The following is a 23,805-nucleotide window of genomic DNA, read 5'->3' on the forward strand; positions in this document are numbered from 1 at the left end:
AAAGGCACCAAAATTGGTACATATGTAGAATAATGTATTCCGAACAATTCTAGATATGGAGCCACCCGAGATTGTGCCTTGGTCAGCCAAAGCTGACCAAGGCAAAATCTCGAGTGGCTCCATATCCAGAATTGTTCAGAATACATAAGTCAACATATGTACCAATTTTGGTGCTTTTATGCAAATTTAAACAATTGGTTTGCTATGCTGCAGTACTAACCCACTCTACGGGAAGGACACCATGGGATCTTTAATGTCCATCAACTAATTATGTGGGATGGCACACACATTGATGAATCACCTGCCTGTGAAACACTAGGACAACAATTTATAGCTGGGTCGGGATTCAAATGTATAAACACACAAACAAACAAACCCCACAACAAACCCAGGCTAGACAGCTTAGAGGTGAGTGTGTGTACCTCTACACCACAACCCCCTCCCTCCTTTCCATGTTAATACTATTATTATTCCACCATTATCATAGGACAGAACTGACTGATTGAGTCGTGGTCACAATAATGTTGATGAAAAAATTAAACTTGGATGACAGAGGCTGGAGTCAGATGTGTCAACAACCGAATGTGTGTGCTGATAATACCACTCTGATGGCAGAAAATAAAGAGAACTTGCAAAAGCTGCTACAGACAGTGAATAAGGAAAGTGAAAAAAGCTGGTCTTTATTTAAACCGAAAATAAACTAAAATCCTGTCAAGTGAGAAGATCGATGTGTTCAAAATGGGAGACGATCACGTGGGAATAGTGGAAAGTTTCATCTTCCTTGGTTCTAAGATTAAAGTGAGTAGAGAATGTCGAGGGGAAATTCAGAGATGGTTACCATTGGGACCAACAGCAATGTCAAGATTGACACAGATCTGAAAAGAGAAAGAGATGTAACAATATAAACCAAGAGGAAGCTGGTTAATGCTTTGCGATTTCCAATACGAAGTAGAAATGTATAGATGTGAGTTGGGGACAGTGAAAAAGGACAGAAAGGAAGGTTGACAGTTTTGAAATCTGGTGTTGGACACCAATGTTAAAAATTCCATGGACTGCAAGAAGAACAAACAAATCGATGCTTGAAGAAATTAGACCACCTTGTTTGTAAATACAGTACATTAGAAGCGCTGATGCTAAAACAGAAACGGTCATACTTTGGTTGGACAGATAGTGCATGCAGAAAACAAAGTATGGAGAAGTCTACCATGCTGATTATGGTTGATCGAGGGAAGAAGAGGAATAAGCAGACCGTGTGTGTGTGTGTGTGTGTGTGTGTGTGTGTGTGTGTGTGTGTGTGTGTGTGTGTGTGTGTGTGCGTGCGTGCGTGCGCTGCATGGATATAGTAAATTCTGCAACCAAGCTGTCTGCCAGAACTTCAGAAAGCATTGCAGGATAGGGATGTTCAGAGAAATCTGATCATGAATGTCACCAGAAGCCGGCTATGACTTGACGGAACTGGATAACTGGTTATAATATGTTTTTTGTTTTTTTTACTTCCAGTCGGTGTGCGGACCAGCGACTCTTCGACTACACACCCCCCATGTGTAAGGATGTCCAATTTTCTTCAAATTCCCCTCAGCTGAGTATTAAACAATGGTAGCGACCATTGGGAATGGGGCTATATGTCGAATAAAGGTCACAATTGGGTCATAAGGGTGTTGGGAGCAATATCACATGCCACACTTGACGCCATGACCAAGAGAAATCACATATGATGCCCCAAGATGTAAGTTACAATAATCCATCAACAATATACATATTGTTCCGGTTCTGGGAACCACATGCATACAACGGATAGTTGTCCCGAGTCAGTTGTGCCATTAATATACGTGCAGATAGACCCCTTCCTTTTGTGTAGTGTGAGGACAAGGGAGTGCATTGCGATGGGTTATTAGTTTGGATTATTAAATCATTTTCCCTTTTATTTTATTCCCACCTTTTCTTTTCTGAGGTAAATTTGCCCCGCTTGCCCCTCGTCTCGCTAAACACAGCATGACAACCCATGGTACCCTCCCCAATGATCACTTCTGAGGCAAAATCCCAACGTGCACTATGGAGTAGTCTGGCGCTTTGAGCTTCCACCGTCTACCCGAGGCCAGACATGTGTGGCGTGTCACGTACGCTTTTGCACCTCGGTGGGCGTGCTATATCAGCGTCTGGCCGAAACCTGGCACAGGATGGCGGACCACGTGAGCGTCGGGGCCAGTCTGAACGCTATCTCAGGCGATGACGTCGGATTCGGCATGGCCCTCCCCGACCTCTGGGCTCTATAAAACACGGAGAAATCCTCCGTGTAGTAGAAGTGTTGTGTTCGGTGTGGGTGTTATTCATGCGGAGTGTTCCTGCTACTTGACTCCGCCCACGTCTCGCCTCGACGGCCTGCCTTCTGTTCCTCATCTCCACCCACACGACCTCGCTTCCTGCTTCTCGACCAAGCCTCCTGCCTGGTCCCACCTACTGCTCTTCCCTCACCCTCTGGATTCCTCTCTTCTCTACTCAAGCTCCTCCTGTTCGGAACACGATCTCCACACGTGCGTCTGTGGCCAGACCAACGTGGCTATTGTCGGGTGCAGCACCACGGAGCATCCCTCCCCCGAAACACCAAGGTACCAAAAACTATAACCTCAACCCCCTCCCTCCCTGGCTGCAAAAGTCCTTTTTTGCATTGAAGTTTCTTCTTTTTCTGTGTGTGTCTGTGTGTCTGGGTGTGCTGGCGCCTGTCTGTTAAGTAAGCCTGTAGAAGATATTTTATTGTTGTTCCTGTGAATAATCTCACGTCAAGTCTGCACTGTGTCTGCTTTAGTAAGTTGCTTGTATAATTGTCGCACCCCCCATACCCTTCTCCTCTTTCCCTGCACTACATACCCAATAAACCTTTGCTGTGCCACATGCTTTTCCTCGCTTGCTGTAAATAAATAATTGTTGTAGAAATGTTCCCAGCTCACCTTTGTCTTTTCCCTCATTGGTCCAGCATGGTTCGAATCCAGGTTTAGCCTGGTCTTTATTCCCAACGGTCCGTTCCTTCAGCCGGTACGTCCTTGGCAGTATCGCTGGGCTGCATCCGATCCGGAAAGGTGATCCGATCCGGTAGAGTGATCCGGTTCGGACAAGGCGAACCGAGGGCGTGATTCCCCAGTGGTTAAACCGTGTGGTTAATTAGGTAACCCGATTCCATAGGCGGGAGGACCCGAGGTCACGCGGTTGAGTTATTGGCATCCACGGTCGGTTTAGCGACCCGCCGCATCACGGAATTATCTGTGAACGATGGCCTACGATGCCGGGGAGTCTGGTGGGAATCAACGTAGTCTTCTCACCTGACGCCGCTGGCCCGCAACAATATAATTTGAGAGTGAAAAAAATTGACACAATGGGATGCATCATTTTTGCATAAAAACTAATTTGAGCACCTGTATTAGAGAAAGACCATAATGGCCTAGCTCGTGACTGAGCAAGTTGAGATGGCTCGGATCCGTGAATCTGTGGGGGGATGCGATAAAAGCATAGAATACCTCAAGGACATCGTGTTTCCTCCAAATATCTTCTTATTATAGTATTAAACAACATAGCCTGGTGTTGGCTTAGTGGTTAGGGTGTTGGCGTGGGATCCTAGGGTCCTGAGTTCAAGCCCTGTTCACTACTGAATTTACACCAGGAGGTTGACTCAGCCTGTCATCCTTCCGAGGTCGGCAAAATGAGTACCAGTGTCCTAGTCCCGGTGTATGCCCCGGTTAGAATGGGTGTACCATATCCCTGTGTGTCGTAAGAGGCAACCAGGGTTGGCATCAGGAAGGGCATCCGGCCATAAAACATTGCCTCAAGAAAAGCTATCCCCTGCTCAGCAGGGAAAAATGGCTGTAAAAACAGCTGTTTTTTTTATAGTATTAAACCACAGTAGCGACTGTTCAAAAATGTGATCATACGTTGGACAGAATGACTGAATAGTTTTTAGTGATAATCATGTTTACTTCCAGAAGGTGTGCCCCACCAAATGCCATGATAAGCTATTTATCCATCTTCACATGGAAGTCATCTAAGGTGGAAAACCCTCTTGGTGAAGGGAGGGAGGGGGGGTGGAATGAAAACCCCCCTGCCACCACCATTCTTTCCAACTGTTCTTCTCACACCGCCGGAGAACTATAAATGTCCTTTGCTCAGACAGGCATGAACCAACCAATTGGCGCACGGTTGGTCGAGTGATATCACAGAGTCCACATCATGTAGTTGTCACGAAGGTCGTTATCTTTCCAGACAAACCCTCAGATTCAAAACCAATTGGCAAAATGGGCATGAATCAACCAAGGCATGGCGACTGGCCACGTGACGTCCTACACAGAGCGTAATGTGGAACTAGTCCATTCAACAACAACACCACCACCATGCTTCATAGGGGGGAAATTTAGAGAAAAGATAGCACATTTAATAGTGAAACAACACAGTGGGATTCAGGGAATGATAAGCTGCTATCCAACCACTCGATCTCTGGCGATGCTAAATTCAACAGAAAGTTAATTGAAACACATATTAAGAGGTAACAAATTAATCCAATAAAAATATCCCTTTCTTTCAGCCATTTTCGTTAAAATATATGATAAACATTATTTTCAACCATCACCTCCTGATTGGGTAAAAATATTTAGAAAAATAAAAGCTTGTAAACTTTACTTTTCGAAATTTGTAATACAAATGCATTCAAAGGACACTTGAGCAGTAATCAAATTTGTGTTAATTAACTGAGGTATATACTGTATGTATATATATATATATATATATATATATATATATATATATATATATATATATATATATACATACATACATACATACATACATACATACATACACACGACATTAAATTTATGTGGTTGGGACAATACATCGTTCAGCAACACAGTACAGACAACCAATTGATCGAACAAAGTCCAAGTAAACTCAACTCCCCAATTTTTTAACTAACAGGAAAGAGAGTCGTCCTCAGGCGACGTTTTGCTTGTGGTCCAGAAGCCTTCTCAAGCCAAGAGGGACAGCTGACCACATGTGGCCATTTGTAGCAAACCACTTAGTCACGTGTGTAGGCATGCGTACATCTTTTGGTTATCAGAATGTGGCAATGATTTTGTGTTAAAATCAGAATTAATTGTGTGCCCCTTACTTGTGACAAATAACAATTTCATCCCGAGATAACCCTCAAATGGAACAATGTCAAAAGAGATTGTGATGCTAAACCAGAAGAGGATTGTTGTGTTGTATTGTGGCATCGTAATGTGGTGTCATTCCTCATTGTTGTTCTTCTTCTTCATTCATCACAGGCCCACAACAAAAGTAGAATGTCAAAATATATGGTAATGCTAAACCAGAAGAGGATGGTGGGGTCATATCATGGCATCGTAATGTGGTGTCATTCTTCATTATTCTTCTTCTTCATTCTTCCTCTTCATCCATCACAATCCCAGAACAAAGGTAAAATATCAAAAGATGTTGAGATGGTAATTCATAAGAGCATTGTGGTGTCGTATTGTGGGATCATAATGTGGTGTCATTTTTACCTTGTTTGGTTGTTTTTTTTTGAGATTTCAACCCTCTATGTTTTTACTTTTTATTCGGTTAGCTCGCTGACCTAAGATAACTGTTCGATGTCCTCAGATCCGTCCGTCTGTCCATCCGTCCGTCCACAATTTTTATTTTTCTATCTCCTCCGAGACGTCTCGGCCGATTTAGTTCTAACTTGACACGATGATAAAGCTAGTCGCCCTCTATAGATCGTTTGAGCCCTTTTTCACATTGTCACCTCGGGGTCAAGGTTACAGGGTCATCAAGTGCAAAATGACCGATTGGTCGAATGGCCTATAAGGAAGTATCGGACAGCTATAATGCATTTTGTGTTTCATTTGGATTATTAAGAAGATTTAATTCGACCAACTAGTTTATCGTTACCTCTGTCGTCTGGCCCTGTTTATTGGGCAACGCGAGGTCCGCTGACTTCAACACGGCTTCGCGCGGTTATTTTAAATTCAATTTAAATTCTGTTTTCACTTTTCATAGTCATTAAGGTTGATTTACATTCGGTTACATCAAGTTTTGTGAAAATTGAATGTTTATATCTTCGGTCTGTGTGGAATGCATTGCAGCAAGGGGGAGCTTCCATGGCTTTCCATCCGTTTCCATGACATATAACGAGGCTGTCTTAACGATAAGCCTGGTGTTGGTGCAGTGGTTAGGGCAGTGGCTTGGGATCCAAAAGGTCCTGAGTTCAAGCCCCGTTGGGCCACTGAATTAATACACCAGGGGGTTGACTCACCCTCTCATCCTTCCGAGGTCGGCAAAGTGAGTACCAGTGTACTGGGCCGGTGTATTCCCCGGTTAAAATAGGTGTACCATATCCCTGTGTCGTAAGAGGTGACCAGGGTTACGTCAGGAAGGGCATCCGGCGTAAAACATGTGCCAAATCACTATGCGGATCATACGGATGATCCGCTGTGGCGACCCCTAACGGGAGCAGCCGAAAGAAGAAGAAGAGATAACGAGGCTGTCTTAAGTTCTAGTCGATTTCTGTTTTCACTTTTGGGACCTTCTGGTGTAGCTACACATTTAATGAAGATAATTTTCGTGCAAATCCGCTCAGAAACACACTTTTCATGAGGAAAATATATTCAATTCAAATAACCATGAGATTCTGGAATGGACAGCACATGCTTTCCGTTAACCGCTTCACCTCGTAACCTGTCCTCCTGAGGGACTTATTATTCGTAGCGTCTGTGGGATTAATGTTTATATTTTAGATGGTTTGGGGATGTGCTCTACAAGTATGTGAAATAATTCCGGTTTTAAGATTTTGTTCGGGCATTTCATCCGACGGCGAGCTGGCTGGTCACGTGACGCTGCACAGACGTGCAGACAGCGAGTGATTGAGCTTCTTGGTGGTCCGAGGGTCCTTTTTAGTTGGTGTCCAGCTCTGTCCTGGATACAGCCATTAAATGCACACACTTAGAGTATTTATTTCACGGCTATAAACGTGGGTTTGAAAATTGTATAATGATGTTGGGAATGATTCCTAGAATATGGAGATTTTTGCTTCGAGCGGCCTCACGCGTTTATTTTAAATTCAATTTGAATTCTGTTTTCACTTTCTGTAGTGGCGAAGGTTGATTAACACTCGGTTGCATCAAGTTTTGTATCCGAGCTGGCCGTCAATCCCGCTCGGGTGTATTTTTTTTAATGTCTTTTTTTCTTGTTTCCGTTGGGGTTTTTTTAGGGAGAATATATAAAAGAGTTTCTCCAGAAAGCAAAATGCACGTACACAGATCAGTGAGATAATATGCAGACATCAGTGTGCATCACCCACTGAGCTGTATCTATAACTGGAGCGAACCTGCAGCATGCACTTCTGGGGCCATGCAGCCGCCATCTTGGAATACCCTTCCCTCGCTAGAACGCTAGAGGTACAGGCATAGCTGAGTGTGATGAGCACTGTACTTCATCAGGTTCCATTGTCAGATTGATTCACATTTGTTTCCACTTTTCCACTTTTGTTTGTTTTCCTTCAGAGCCTTGTAATGGAGCTACGAAGGTGATTGACAAAACTGACAGCCTGATTTTAGTCAGTCAGAAGTGTCGAGTGTGTTGGTTTCAGTGTGGGAATAATTCAATTTCAGGATCCGCAGTTATATGTTATGAAAATGGGGGGAGAGGGGAGGGTTTTATTGTTTAAATAACAATGTTCCTCACAGACAGAGTCCAGAACCATGTTCCTCACAGACAGAGTCCAGAACCATGTTCCTCACAGACAGAGTCCAGAACCATGTTCCTCACAGACAGAGTCCAGAACCATGTTCCTCACAGACAGAGTCCAGAACCATGTTCCTCACAGACAGAGTCCAGAACCATGTTCCTCACAGACAGAGTCCAGAACCATGTTCCTCACAGACAGAGTCCAGAACCATGTTCCTCACAGACAGAGTCCAGAACCATGTTCCTCACAGACAGAGTCCAGAACCATGTTCCTCACAGACAGAGTCCAGAACCATGTTCCTCACAGACAGAGTCCAGAACCATGTTCCTCACAGACAGAGTCCAGAACCATGTTCCTCACAGACAGAGTCCAGAACCATGTTCCTCACAGACAGAGTCCAGAACCATGTTCCTCACAGACAGAGTCCAGAACCATGTTCCTCACAGACAGAGTCCAGAACCATGTTCAACAAGGAAATCTGACACAGGTGGAGGCCATTCAGCCCATCATGCCTGTGTGAACACCACACCAACCCAAGATCATTTTAATTAATGAAAGAAAATTTTTTGTTTGTTTGTTTGTTTTTGTAGTTTTTTTGTTTGTTTTGTTTTTGTATTTTTTTTTTCTTGTTGTAATTTTTTATTTTTTATTTTAATTTTGTAATTTTTTTTTTCGTTTCTTACCCTCGGAGAGGGGGCATGGGCTTGGTTAAAAACACACATCAACCACTCAACCCCCCTTAACAAGACCCCCACCAACAGCACTCCATACACAATCACCCATAAATACTCAAACTACCTAAAAGTCTTACCAACATCGGCACACCCCTCTATCTCCATAACTTCCAGGTACCTCTCTAATTCTAATTTAAACTTATCTACCTTTTCTGCTGCCACTACCTTTCCAGGGAGACCATTCCATGCATTGACTACTCTCTGAGCGAAAGTCCCCTGCCTTAAGGCCCTGTCACACCTTGACGATTTAGCCAGTGTATGCCTGACGTATGCAAAAATTGGGCTAAATTGGGCTATAACTGGAGTACACACCGGCATGTACATGTCCCTTCCAGAGTCGTCGGCACACGTTGAATACGTTATGGGTAAGTTTGTATATGTTAAGAACACACTGGCATACGTCTTTGTACGCTGGCATACGTCATAGTACGCTGAGGTGTTAGACAAATTTTCCATGCTTGAAATTTTTCGACGTATGCCAGCGTATGACTCACACGTTCCGCATAATGCTGGCCATAAGTTGTAGGCACGTTACGTGATCGTTGACACACATTATGCAAAAGTCGAAACACGTCAATGTAATGTTTAGCGTCAGTGTTCCAGACTCCCTGTTTTTTTTTCTTTTCTTCGGTATGACGGTGTGTTAACACTTCAATTTATATTGCGGTTATAAAATAATATAATTAATAGGCAGCCGCTCAACGATTTAAATCAAAACCGCACTAGAAATCGAAGTGTCAACATCACTGTCATAACGAAGAAAAAAAAAAACCAGGAAGTCTGGAACACTGACGCTAACCATTACATTGACGTGTTTCGACTTATGAGTAACGTACAAGTAACGTATGTCGACGTGTGTCAACGATCGCGTAGCGTGCCTACAACTTATGCCAGCGTATGCGGAATGTGTGTCATGCGTCGAGTACGTCGAGAAATTTTCAACATGCTGAAAATTTCTCGACGTGCTTGGCGTATGATGACATATTCCAGCATACTACGACGTATGCCAGCATGCTATTAACGTATACAAAACTGACCCATAACGTATTCGATGTGTGCCAGCTTGGTTCAGCAAATTTTTCATACGTCGGCATATGCTGGCTAAAACGTCAAGGTGTGACAGCGGCTTCACACTTCGATGTCTGGTGTGGTTATGATTTGAATCGTCGAGCCGCAGCGTATGAATGACCTACGCCACGTGATCGTCGGCGATACGCTGCCGCGCTATGCATAAGTTAGACTATCGTTGGGCATAGGTTGTGAACGCCGACAATACGCTCAGCATTCGTTGGTATAAGTTATCTATATGTGATTAAAACGTTCTGTGTACGTTACTAATACATTATGCATACGTCCAACACGTTATTATACGCCCAAAACTTAAAAAAAACATCAATAGTTCAGCGTACGCCAGCGTTTTACATACATTTTGAGACCTTGCCATATGCTGGCTAAAACGTCAAGGTGTGACAGGGCCTTTACTACCGTCTTAACTCTCCCCCTCTTTACTCTCAGGCTATGGCCCCTGGTTCTGTCACTGTCTACCCTGTTGAATAATTCAACTGCACTTATTTTATGTATACCTTTCATTATCTTAAACATCACCATATCTCCTCGTAACTGCCTCCTTTCTAGTGAATAAAGCCCTGTCTCCTTCAACCGCTCCTCATAGCTGAGTCTAGCTAGGCCTGGAATCAATCAAGTAGCCCTATGATGAACCTTCTCTATGGCATCTATGTCCTTCCGGAACTGTAGTGACCAAAACTGCACACAATATTCTAGATGTGGCCCTCACTAAATTCCTGTACAATGTTAACACCACCTCTTTTGATTTATAAATGATCCCCCTCCGAATACAGCCTAAAACCCTATTTGCTTTACCTTTAGCTGCCTGGCACTGTGCTGCCTGCTTACCTCCCTTAATGTTCCTTACAGACAGAGTCCGGAACGATGTTCCTTACAGACAGAGGCATAACAATGTTCCTAACAGTCAAAGCCTTCAAACAAAACAACAACAAAATACACAAACACACAATGGCTCGATATCACTTTTAATCACTTTTCTGGTGATTATTGTAGTGTCCAGAGGGCAGTGGGACTCAGATAGTCGTGAGGGTTGTCGAACTCTGTTTATTGCCCGTCCGAATGCACACGACTGCAGACTAGACACACGCCTCAAGCGGCGCAAACACCTATAAGCCTTGCGGACACGTGACCACCAACACCACACCTCCACGCCCCCACAACGCTCCCCGCATTGTGCCTTGCGCACGTTTGCCAATACACCACACTCCTCCCTCCTAAAAACACGAGTATAAAATGCCCATTACAATGATAAGCAACATCGGCAAAGCAACCTATGGTATAAAAAAAACAAAGCGGAACAAAGCGACGTTAATCAAAAATCATAGGTACCACAACACAGAAAACAACCAGAGCCAAAAATGGCATTATCCATGTGGCCGTGTTAAAGATATAAAGAAGCAAGTTGGGGAGCACAGTATCACTACGCAGCAGAAGCGCCCCCAGGCAGCTCATGCTTACACGCCAACCTGCGAGGTCGTGGTGACACCCCAAGGAACCTCCCCTGGCACCATCAAATGCCCCCGGTCGACAAGTTGGCACATCTCCCTCAGACAGGACCGAATCAGGTAAACATCCCGAGCCTGCAAGCCCCGCGGTGCCAGTGTGGCTGACCTTGGCGAGAACAGAGGTTTGCGCTCCATGGCGCCAGACACGTCTGACCTTGGCAATATCAGGGGTGGGGGTGACGCTGAACAGCGAACCTGCCCCGGCTCCGAGTCGATCTCTGAGTCCCACACCAAAACCGCGCATCAAACCTAATCGAGAAAACCATGCACATCCACACGGACGATCAGTGTAGCCTGGAGACATATCAGTGTCATACAACAGCAAAAACATCGTCTGCTCCGATGCAACCTTCCCCTCACGTACAGCGCGTTCTCCCAGTATAATCCCCATGCATGACAGGGTAGCGAACCGTGGACTGCCCTCGCAGCTGGAGATCAGAAAGACCTCTTTATTCGCAGCGATCGTCCACACGTTCTTCACATCATATCGATCATATCGGTCATCCCATTGATTGATCCCAACCAAACATATTATGCTCACACGCGGACTGTCGGCATTTGCTTTAACAATGCTAAATCGAATCAGTCGTGCAGTGAGAATCAAACACACAACAATTAGCAATTCATGAATCACATCGTGTGTACGCCTCTTGGTTGTCACGACGCTGAGATGACTTGCTTGCCGTCGATGGTCGCATTCCGCGAACTTCTTGAACGCGACCGGCTTGCTCCAATCCCCCGCTGAAATCACCTGCACGACACGGGTGTGCACTGTATCAAGAGCGCAGCGGGAGCGCGAGAGACCGTCGCCGCTGGCATGGCTCCCGTTGCTCCAGACCCGTATATCGTCGTCGCAGGAAGCAATGAACGGCAGCCCATGTTGCATCGTCGCGGTTCCTGCCACCAGAACCTCGCCCTCGGGTCTCGAGGGAGGCCCGGGCCCAAACGGAGGTACGTACTCCGAAACAGGCACCTCTTCCTCCTCCCCCATGCCTGGCTGCCCAAGGCCACCAGCTGGCGCCATCCAGTCTAGCCCGAGGCGAGCCAGCCAGTCCCGGCCCAAAAGGGCGGGCCCTCCCCTCATACCACAAACAATGAGAGTAGGGCGCTTTGACCTTGGCAGACCACCGAGACGTCTGTCACAGCAAGTGGTGCAATCGCTTCGCCGGTGTACGTGCACAGCGAAAAGGTCGTCTTGACCAGGTGAACATCGCGAAGGTCACGAGCAGTCCGCTCGCCCATGAGCGACACTGCAGCCCCGGTGTCAACTTGAAACACGATCGGCGCCCCATTCACCTCGACCTCCACTGTTGTTGGTCTTTTCACCTCCGGACCAATTGAAAACAGGCACAACATTGGTTGCATTTCCTGCTCCGGGCCGCCGGGATCGCTATGCCCTGGCTGCAGGCCGCTCTCCAGGTCGCTGGGGTCGTCCCGCACCTCGCTATCCAAGACCTTAACGGCGGCCCCCGCTATTCGACACACATGCTTCAGATGTCCCACCTTGTGACAATGCAAACACATGGTGTTCTTATACGGGCACACCCGCCGCAGGTGCGGTCCTCCACATCCCCAGCACCCCTGTGTGTTCACCTCGCTGCCCGCGCGGCCACGCTGCGGCGTGCGGCCACAGCCCGCACCAAAAGGCGTGCTCGTGAACTGCGGCACCTGGGTCATCGCGTGGACCCCAGGGTCACCCTACATGCCCCAGCTGGAATCACCCATCACGTTCTGGCCGGCGATGGCGCGGACATCTGTGTGTCTGCTCGACAGCTGAAGCAGTCTCGACCGCCGAGTCGAATGTAACGTCGATACTTCGCATTCGCAGAATCGCCGACACCATATTCGCATCTTGCAGCCCAGAAATAAAGTGATCTCTGAGTCGAGCTGGACGCTCCTCTGCCGTGAACTTGCAGGCCACGGCCGAATGCTTCACCCGCGCCACGAAATCTGCAACGCACTCCTCCGCACCCTTCGCGAGGTGATCGAACTGGTATCGAGCCAGCTGCAATGACTTCTCCGGCGCCATGTGGGCTTTCATCTTCTCTACCACGTCCTTAAACGACAGCCCATCGTCACTGGGCTTATCCGGCGCTACCAAATCACTTAGTAGCCGATAATGTTCCGTTGATAGCAAGGCGAGCAAGATCGATTTGCGCTTGCTCTCGTCGTCTACATAATTCGCGTGGAAATAGCACCCCAACTGCTCTGAAAACAATTCTAAGTCGTCTCCGACGAAGACGGGCACTCGTCCGTGCGCCGTGCCCCGACCTTCCACCATCCTCGAGCCGTCCTGCCGTTCACTCAACGCGAATTCGCAGGCGACGGCGAGATGTCTGACTGCAGGACACGACCCGCACCGACGACTGTGCGTGCGGCCGCGCGAAACTCGCGATGCGCTTCCCTGGGCTCCTCGCCAGGTGGTCGAACTCGAACCGCGCGAGCTGCGCTGATTTTCCCGGCGCTTCGTGCGCACTGAAATCCAATTGCTCCGGCAATGACCCCAAGTCAAAACCGAGGAAACCAAGCACTCTGCACACGTCGATCCGAAACAGACTCGTCGCCAGTGTAGTGTCCGGAGGGCAGCGGGACTCGGATTGTCGTGAGGGTTGTCAAACTCTGTTTATTGCCCATCCGAATGCACACTACTGCAGACTAGACACATGCCTCAAGCGGCACAAACACCTATAAGCCTTGCGGACACGTGACCACCAACACCACACCTCCACGCCCCCACAACGCTCCCCGCATTGTGCCTTGTGCACGTTTGCCAATACATCACAATTATAACAACAAATGTAAAATGACAAATTAAACATCATTATAAACAGAAACCGAATCGGCGACTCTGATTAGGCAAATATAATAGAGTTGAAACTTCACCGCCGAGAGCCAAACAATAATAAAATAATAACAAGAAAAAGAGCCATCGGAGATTGCAAATTGTTTTGTGTGGTGTTTGTGTAGTTTTGTGTGGTGTATTTTGTGTGGCGTTTGTGTACTGGTGTGTTTTGTAATTAATGAGACATAATTAGAACTGCCACTTTATAACTGCTGGAAGTGATGACCGGGTCCCAAGACGTCCCGCTTTGATGCAACCCTGCTTTGAGCGGACACCTGACCCATGAGGTTTTTTATTATTATTTTCCAATTGAATTCAGAATGGGAATAAAATAAATTCAATTCAAATCAAATGGAAGACCAACTCGGTACAGTCCTACATTGGAGTAATCAGAAGGAACCTAACCAAGGAAAAAAGCAAAGATGAAGTCATCAGGAGGAACCTGGATCGTATTTGAATTTCAGCTGATACTCCTATACCCTCAAAGCCATCCAGGCACAGCCAAGTATGCCTTATTAAAAATATATATTTAAAAAAAAACATCAAAAGTAACCACGATCAAAAAAATAAAATAATTCTGGCTGCCAGACCATGCATCCGATCAAGTTGAAATTGAAAAAAATGTATGCCCCCCATCACTACTACATCATAATTGTGAAGTTTCGCATCGATTGATTAAGCAGTTCCAGAGAAAACATAATTTAATGTTTTCCTTGAATCCAATATGGCTGCCAAACCACGTGACATCAATTATTCCTTAACAAAATTGCACACCCATGGCTTGTGGAACATTTGTATGAAGTTTCCCCTCGATCTGTCCAGCTGTTCTGGAGTAAAAGATTTTTTTTTTATAGGTTTTAGGGTAAATCCAATATGGCTGCCAAAACTATGTGACCTATGGCATCACATGTGGAAACCTTTTGTTCCTCATGGATAGGCAGTCTTACATGTAAAGGTTCACCTCGATGTGTTTAGCCACTTCAGAGAAGATTTTTGAAGGTTTTGAAAAATAAAACAATATGGCTGCCAAATCACGTGACCAATGATGTCGTCAATTTCTTTTTTTCTGTGGACCATTTTATCCGTAGATGATCCTCAGAAAATTTCATCCTGATCAGATGTGGCGTTCTACCTATGCAATTAAGATGTCATAATGAAGTCACCTAAGATGTCATAAAAAATCACACTTATTCCCCATGAGTACTTGCCATTTGCCAAGTTTCAATTTTTTCCTTGGTGCAGTTTCAAAGATACAGAGGTCCAATATTTTTTGTTTTTCCAACATGGCTGCCACACCATGTGACCTATGATGTCATAGTTACAATTAAACCATTCTACATGAGCAGTCGCTCCTATGGTAAATATTTTGTCTCAATCCGACAAGCAGTTGCAGAGAAAACCTTTAAAGTTAAATGCAACAAAGAAACAAACAAACAAGAATAAGACATCTTGCAGAGCACAATACTTGCAAAAGCCATAAAACAAATTTGACCTCAAACATATAATTGGTGGTTGAATTCAATGACCAAATCTGCAACTCTTCAAATTTCAAGTGAATTGGATGAAAATTGAGGATTTTAGAAATACCACCTTAGTTGTTGCCCTTTGGCTTACGTTGACCTCAAAATAATTGACTAGTTGAATTTGGTGACATAAAATATCAATGCTCTTCAAATTTCAAGTCAATCTGATGAAAATTGAGTATTTTAGAAATCTCACCGAAGTTGTTGACCTTGGGCCTATGTTGACCTTTTGACCTCAAAAACAATAGGCTTCTTCCTTGTAACAAACTCTACCATGTGGTGAAGTTTCGTGAATTCTGACCTTTGGCGACAAACAGACAGACAAATAGACAAACAAGCCGGTTGGCGGCCATGGGTCGCTGAGCATCCGATGACCTTTGACCCTTGATCTGAGTTAATCTAGTACCAAGTACTTACGAAATTGCAATAGAATCGGTTAAACCGTGTAGGAGCAAGGGTGCCTTGAATGGTAATTTCGCCCGAAAAATGCACTTATTGACCTTTGACCCATGACCTACTCGAGATAGGTCATTATGCAAATGATCAAAGCTGTAGTACTCATTACGGTCTATAAGCATGTAAAGATTCATTCAATTCGGTTCAACCATCTTGGAGCTAGTGTACTTTGAATTTTCAGCGGGAATGCTCAATGGCCCTCAGACACCCAAGTCGAGAGGGTTACCATTTGGAAACCATAAGATATAGAAAAAAATGGAAGTCATATAGCAGATAGAGAATCACCTTAAGATTATGTATACCAAATTTCATCGAGTTCCATCTACTGATAACTACTCGGTATCAATTTGAATGAAAAGTACCGAAAATGCGGTTTGATATCGGAAATCCCCAAAGTTCGAGGTTGTGCTCTGGGTGAACAAAGATATAAATCGAAAATCCGGCTTGATCGTTTTTGCACAATGCATTCCAGATGATTAGTATGAATTTTTATGACCATCTGACCATAACCCTAGGAGGAGTAGCATTTGGCGCGAAGGCACCTCCAGCTCTCGCATATTATCAATTTTTGCCCTTTGACCCCTGACCTAAGCAATATCGGTCAATATGTCCTGAGGCAAAGTTGCAGTACTCATTGCGTGCTATGAACCTGCAGTGTTTCATTCGGATTGATGCACTTACCTGGTCACTCGGGGGCATTCAATTTTCACCAATTTTCGGGCATACTCCATTTGTAGGGGGCGCTGTGGGTAAACTATTCCATATATCACAAAAACCGGAATACATTTGGTAGAGCGTCACCTGTCGATGATGCATTCCAAATTTCATAAGCCTACGTGGGATAATGGCTTTCGGAATTGATTTTGTGTGAACTGTACCGATTTTGAAGGTTTTTCGGCTGTTGCTAGGGAACTAAAGCGTCCCTAGCAACCATCACAATTTCCAAAGCACTCGGTCATAAGATGTACCTACCACCCGAGTTTGGTCAAAATCGGCCCACGTTTACTACCAATTATACTGATGACAAACGAACAAACATCCAAACAAACAGACAGAATTACTGACAATAAGGGTCACCTATTTTGGCGACCCAACAAGCCGGTAGGCGGCGATGGGTCGCCGAGCATGGAAACTATAAGATATAGAGCAAAATGGATGTCATATAGCGGATAGGGAATCACCTAAAGATTATGCATTTCAAATCTCATCCAGTTCCATCGACTGATAACTACTCGGTATCAATTTGAATGAAAAGTACTGAAAATGCGGTTTCAAATCGGAAATCCCCAAAGTTCGAGGGGGTGCTTTGGGTGAACAAAGATCTAAATCGAAAATCCGGCTCGATTGTTTGTGCACAATGTATTCCAGACGATTAGTGTGAATTTTCATGAACATCCGACCATAACCCTAGGAGGAGTAGCATTTGGCGCGAAGGCACCTTCAGCTCTCGCATATTATCGATTTTTGCACTAATTGCCCTTTGACCCCTGACCTAAGCGAAATCGGTCAATATGTGCTGAGGCAAAGTTGTCGTACTCATTGCGTACCATGAACCTGCAAAGTTTCATTCGTATCGATGCACTCACCTGGTCGCTCGGGGGCCTTCAATTTTCGGAAATTTTCGCGCATACCCTAATTGTAGGGGGTGCTGGGGGTAAAGTATTCCATATATCACAAAAACCGGAATATATTTGATAGAGCATCACTTGTAGATCATTAGTGCCAAATTTCATAACCCTATGTGGGATAATGGCTTTCGGAATTGATTTCGCGTGAACGGTACCGATTTTGAAGGTTTTTCGGTTGTTGCTAGGGAACCAAAGCGTCCCTATCAACCATCACAATTTTTAAAGGACGAGGTCATAAGATGTACCTACCACCCGTGTTTGGTCAAAATCCGCCCACGTTTACTCCCAATTATGCTGATGACAAACGACCAAACATCCAAACAAACATCCATACAAACAGACAAAATTACTGACAATAAGGGTCACCTATTTTGGCGACCCAACAGACAAACAAACAGACAGAATGACAAAATCGACGAACCAATATATTTGAAAAATCTTCGATTTTGCAAGTAACAAATGAAAAATCACTCAGAGTGACAACTTGGCGAAACAGAACGGCACTTGGTTGAGTACATACCTCTGCCAGGCTGAATAGTTTACCTTTTGTATCCCACTGATAGGTCGGATCTAAATCCAGACCTTAACCAAAATCGAATCGGCTTGTTTTTGTCACCGAACCAACTCATCCACCTTGTTTTGTCATAACTCGCACACAACTTTTTGAGATATCATGCTATACATATATTTTGACCCCAACTCTCAATTGTGAAGAATGACTTTTAAAAAATTCTCGTATCCAAATCCAGATTTGAATCTTCACCAAAATTGAACAACGTAGTCATTTTGACACACGCAACCGGTCCACAAAGTTTCTGCAGAATCCATCTTCAAATTTTTGAGATATCACACCATCCATAGTTTTTGGCCCCATATCTCAAACGTGAAGAATCACTTGAAAAAGTCTCGAATCCGGATCCGGAGTCAGATCTTCAACAAAATCGAATCAATTAGTCCTTTTCACACACCCAACCTGTACACAAAATTTCATCCAAATCTGTGAATAACTTTTTGAGATATCCTGCTTACAGTCAGTGAAACAAACAGACAGATGAGCCAGACAGGGGTGAAAACATAACCTCCATCCACCTTCAGTGGTGGAGGTAATATACACATAGCACTTAGAACCAATCAACTGGCCCCACATGAGCACCCTTGCCCTCCTCACCAACTCTGCATCCATATTTATATCTGTATAATCACAGTTGATTTGTCCTAAGTGTCGATATCTCTTTATACTGATTGGATAAGGATGTAACAGAACAAACGTAACAGTAGAAAAGAGGAGGGAACCACCAACAGCATGGTTGAGGGACAGAGTTTCACTCTCTTTCCTTCAATTATATATTTTATAATAAGGTTTCCAATGTTGAGAATATTATCTGCATATGGCCAAAACAAACTTCTTTTAAATGTTCGTGCTACTTCTTCTGGCTTGTCCATAATACCCTTTCTAATGCATTCTGGAATCCTCCTTACCTGACACAGTGACTATAATGGTTAAAGTGTTTATTTTGAGTCTTGGAGGACGGCAGTTTGAACCTGACCCCGGTTGAGTTATACAAAAGACTCAAAAATGTACATGCTGCTTCCTTGCTTAACACTCGGCACTTAAAAACGATGAAGAACAGACAAGCAACCATAGTGCAGGCTTTGATGGGCTAAATGGCATCCTGTGTTCAAGTTCCTTGGAAGGGAACTCATATTTTTCCAATGATATCGTTTTCCTACATCACTCACTAAAGTACAATATTTACCAAGACCAAAAAAATCTCTGCTATTATACTGTATGTGCTTTTCTATACTTATAACCTCACATTTTTTTCAACATTCAATTCCATCTGCCATTTGTTACTTAAAAAATCGAAGATTTTTAAAGTATATTGGTCAGTCGATTTTGTTATTCTGTCTGTTTGACTGTTTATCACCTGCAGGTCACAATTTTAAACCGATCTTCACGAAGCTTTACCACATGGTAGAGTTTGTCATGAGGAAGACGCCAATTGTTTTTGAGGTCCAAAGGTCAACAACTTCGATGAGATTTCCAAAATCCTCAATTTTCTTCCGATTGACTTGAAATTTGAAGAGGAGTTGTATATTTATTTTGTCATAGAATTCAACGAACCAATTATTTTTGAGGTCAAATTTGTTTTATGGATTTTGCAAATATCGTACTCTGCATGACGTCTTCTTCTTGTTTGTCAATTGTCCTAAAACATCTACCAGTAAACTGTTCTGGAAATGGAATCATTCAACATCACGATTTGCATCAATAAATCATTCAACCTCTACATTTGCATCATCTGAAAATTTCGTTGCTGCTCCATTACTGAGTCATTTCTATAAAATGCAGAAAGTAATGGACCCAGCGCTGAGCCAGGACTTCAGGACTTACCCACTTCCACCTTGACATATGCCCATATGCTGCTACTCTCTTATTTTCTATTATTTAGCCAATTCTCTATCCAAACACCTAACCTTCACCAATACCACTAGTTTTTTTTTTCACTTTTCGGCCTATCATTCACCTGAGGTCATCTCTCATGTGTTTGGAAGACAGCCAACATCACTCTAAGACACAAGAAGCGAAGGGTTCAAAAACAGATCCTCTCAACTGCAGGCTAGTTAACATACTTCTGAAAACAAGCAAAGTAATGAAATCCATAATCGCAGCAGACATAGTCTTTCCCTTTCTAAAATGGCATGATCTCTGAACTCTTGGTTTTGGATTCTTTCCTGGCCACTCAACTTTGGATATGCTGCTGCTTCTATTGCACCAATAGATGGAGGTTCTTAATCGCAAGTGAGAGGTCCGGACTATGTCTGTGAATACATCTCAGACATTCCACACACTCTTAGATTCCACTCTGATTGCCAAGCTTTCTGCCTGTGGAATACAAGGCCACCTTTTTTCCAGGCTTGTTGACTTCCTCCACTCACACAAGCAGCACACATCTCTCAATGGAATCCTCCCATATCCACATACAGAAAGACTGGAGTGCCCCAAGACAAAATCTTTGGCCCATCCCTATTCCTATAATCTCCCTCTCTCTATCGAGTGCAGCCTGTGGCTGCTGGTTGCATCATTGGTTGGGACGCGGCTATGCCGCTGATGCAGTGTCCCCCTTACCAGTACACTGGTGCTCATTTTGCCGACCTCGGAAGGATGACAGGCTGAGTCAACCTCCTGGTGTATTAATTCAGTGGCCCAATGGGGATTGAACTCAGGACCTGAGGATCCCAGGCCGCCACCCTACAAGGATCCCAAGCCACCACCCTAACCACTAAGCCAACACCAGGTTTATTCCTATAATACACATGAATGATGTCTTACATGCTCTGTAAAACCCTCATATATTATTCAAAGATGATTCCATATTATATGATATAATTCTCCATCCCAATGAAAAGCCAGCAGCAGCAGTTTCCCTCCCTACTGAGCTGCAATGGAGAAGATTCTGGTTTAACACTTTGAACATGTTTTTAAATCCAAGAAAATCTCACATTCTCACTATGTCTCTCTGGATACATCATCAAATGAACACAACAATCTATTTCCACAATTAATCACTAGAATGTCAATTCTCTTAAACTTCTGAGCCTCACTGCAATTTATGACCTCTCCTTGGCAGAACATACTGTATATCAAAGCTGGCCTCCAAACCCAGCCAGAGACAGATGCATCCTCCATGGTTTCAATTCCTTCCTGAGTAAACCTGGACTTCTCACAACCGACAAAGCCTTTGTTCATAGCTCAGTATAGTACTGCTCTCCCTTTGGGTTGGAATATTTGCTTCACGCCTGTCACTTCTGGATGCTGTACAGTCAATAGCGCTCAAAATCGTTGGCATCTCGCACTTAGTAGTGGAAGCACAATGTCCATTGCTCTCTCTCTCTCATCGGAGACAGGTTGGTGACCCCTCTGTTTTCTGTTTTATCCTCAGATCTTGCTTATATTCTTTCATCCCTCCATTACTTCCCCTCATGCATATTTTTTCAGCAAACCACAATGTGTAAAATTCCCCAAATTCAACCTCACTTCTACTTCATTGTTGTTGTTGTTCTTTATTCCAACTTGTGGAACTTTCTTCCTCGGCCCTTTCATCCGTACTCTTCCGTCCAGGGCTTTAAGAAGCCAGTACACTACCACCAGTGTCCAAAAAACCTGCTCTGCTGCTCTTGCACATCCTCTTTCTGCTCTGTTCACCCTCTCATTTGCCCTCGGTAATCTTCCCTCTGCTTGGCTGTCAGCCAACATCACAGCATTACAAGGTGCAAGAAAAACATCTTAATTCCAGACTCATCAGCTTACTTCCAATTATCAGCAAGGTCAGGGAACCCATCACCACAGTCGACATCAAATCCTCCTTTTCTCCAATGGTTGATCTCAAATCATCAGTTCAGATTCAGACCAGGTCACTCTACCTTGGACATGCTGCTTCTGCCTGGAGATAGACAGGCAACAGCCTCCTCCCTCTCTGCAGACCTCGAAAGCATCACAGGCTGGTCAAACACTTCAAATGTGTATTGAAATCCTGAGAAATCTTACACACTTACTCTGTCTCTCCAAAAGGACGATATGGCAAACCCTTCCATCTACTTTCTGAACAATCCTCTTGAAGAAGTTCAGTCACTCATACTCTTGGGCCACACTATCAGCCATGATCTTTCTTGGGAAAACCACACTTCTAACTTAGCCACCATCATGAAAAGTCCTTCCTTGGCACACTTATTTTTGTATACAAGGTCAAGGCCCATGGAAGCATTAGTACACTGAAGGGATCACTATGTAACATTATAAAAACAGTGGAGAGGGGGGGGGGTAGGAGAGGCAGAGAGGATGAAGAAGGGGGAGCTATGAAGAGGGTGGGTAGAGCGACACCTCACCAAATGTTGCTTAGCACTGTGGGAGGGAGGGGTGGGAGGAGAGGGTGGGTGAGAGAGAAAGAGAAACACACACACACACATAGCGATAGAGTGACAGAGGTGTGGGAGGAGAGTGATGCATTTTATTGGGAGGGGGGAGCGAGGAGGGGACAGAAAGAGAGGGGTTGGGGGGGAGGGGTGATATCTGATGCTTAATGACTGAACACACAAAAAAAAACTCATGTCAGAACAGCTTTACACACAATGGCACAACAGAGTTTGTAAAGTAATCTGCTGACACATCTGCAAAAACATTGATATTCCAGTTCCAGAAAATTTGTGGGAACATGAACCAAAAGCAAACACTGAAAACATGGAAGTACTGCTCACATATGACCAAATGATCCCATCAAGCGTGAACATTGAAAACAAAGCATTGCGACCAGATATCATACTTAGGTACAAAAAAAACAAATGAGAAGGCATTGCTCAATGAGGTGTTAATACCGGTGACTTTGGACTAAACAATGCAGAAATCAACAAAATGACCAAATACCAAGACCTCAAGAATGAAGTGAAAAGATCCTGATAGCTGAAGAATGCCAAAGTTGTACCAGTGATAGCTGGACCGACAGGAATTATGACGAAGAACCTCACAGAGATATTAAACACCATCCCTGGGAACATTACTACAAACGAACTACAGTTGGAAGCTGTCCGGGGCTCAGTGACGATCCTGAAGAGAGCCCTCGACACAAAACTTTGAGAACAAAAAAAACTTCATAGCTTGGTCCATGAATTGTGACCCCTTACTGAAATAAAGGTGGATACTTCGATCCCACCGAGGAAGGACTCCATTCCACATTCTGAAACCCCATATGTTCACACACACATCAATAACGACAAGCACAAAGATTTACCTTTAAAGTTTAAACAGAGTTCTTTGAGAGAGGAATTCAAGTGGGAAATTAGTGAAATTCAATTCAAAAATATGTCAAGGCACAAAACACAAAATGTCGATCTATTCTCTCTGCCTTTACAATTAATCAGATCATGGCAAACACGTTGTCGGATGGACCTTATTGTGTGTATGTATGTATGTATGTATGTATGTATGTATATATATATCCATCCATCGGGACCATACTCCATGCAGAGCGTTGGTGTTGCCTAAGCAGTCTCCTTGGCTATTGGACACAATCCTGGACGGGTCGCCACTCCGACACAGTATACCAGCATGCTGGCACTCATTTTGCCGACCTCAGAAGGATGACAGGCAGAGTCAACCCCACCTGGTATGAATTCAACAGAGAAGTGGGGTTTGAACTCAGGATCAGAGGATTCCAAGCCACCACCCTAACCATTGAGCCAACACCAGGTGTGTGTATATATATATATATATATATATATATATATATATATATATATATATATATATA

General features: G+C 44.2%; 1 protein-coding gene and 1 long non-coding RNA gene across 5 annotated transcripts in view; one reads left to right on the forward strand and one right to left on the reverse strand.

Annotated features, from left to right (window-relative positions):
• LOC147032153 (uncharacterized) overlaps positions 1-23,805 on the forward strand; it is a 72,989-nt gene that overhangs the window by 33,264 nt on the left and 15,920 nt on the right. For 3 of the 4 annotated variants that reach the window (XR_015055050.1, XR_015055049.1, XR_015055048.1), the window contains exons 2-3: positions 1,501-1,544; positions 5,307-5,457. This is a non-coding gene — a long non-coding RNA (uncharacterized LOC147032153). Of the gene's footprint in view, positions 1-1,500; positions 2,607-5,306; positions 5,458-23,805 lie in introns of all 4 variants that reach the window. The other variant, XR_015055051.1, reaches the window with a different exon arrangement.
• The window catches only part of GSC (goosecoid homeobox), a 57,431-nt gene that overhangs the window by 11,444 nt on the left and 22,182 nt on the right, over positions 1-23,805 (reverse strand). The window lies entirely within an intron of this gene.

This window comes from Eptatretus burgeri, chromosome 2 (genome assembly GCF_056783735.1).
Source record: "Eptatretus burgeri isolate ZD-2024b chromosome 2, Ebu_testis_v1, whole genome shotgun sequence".
Lineage (NCBI taxonomy): Eukaryota > Metazoa > Chordata > Myxini > Myxiniformes > Myxinidae > Eptatretus > Eptatretus burgeri.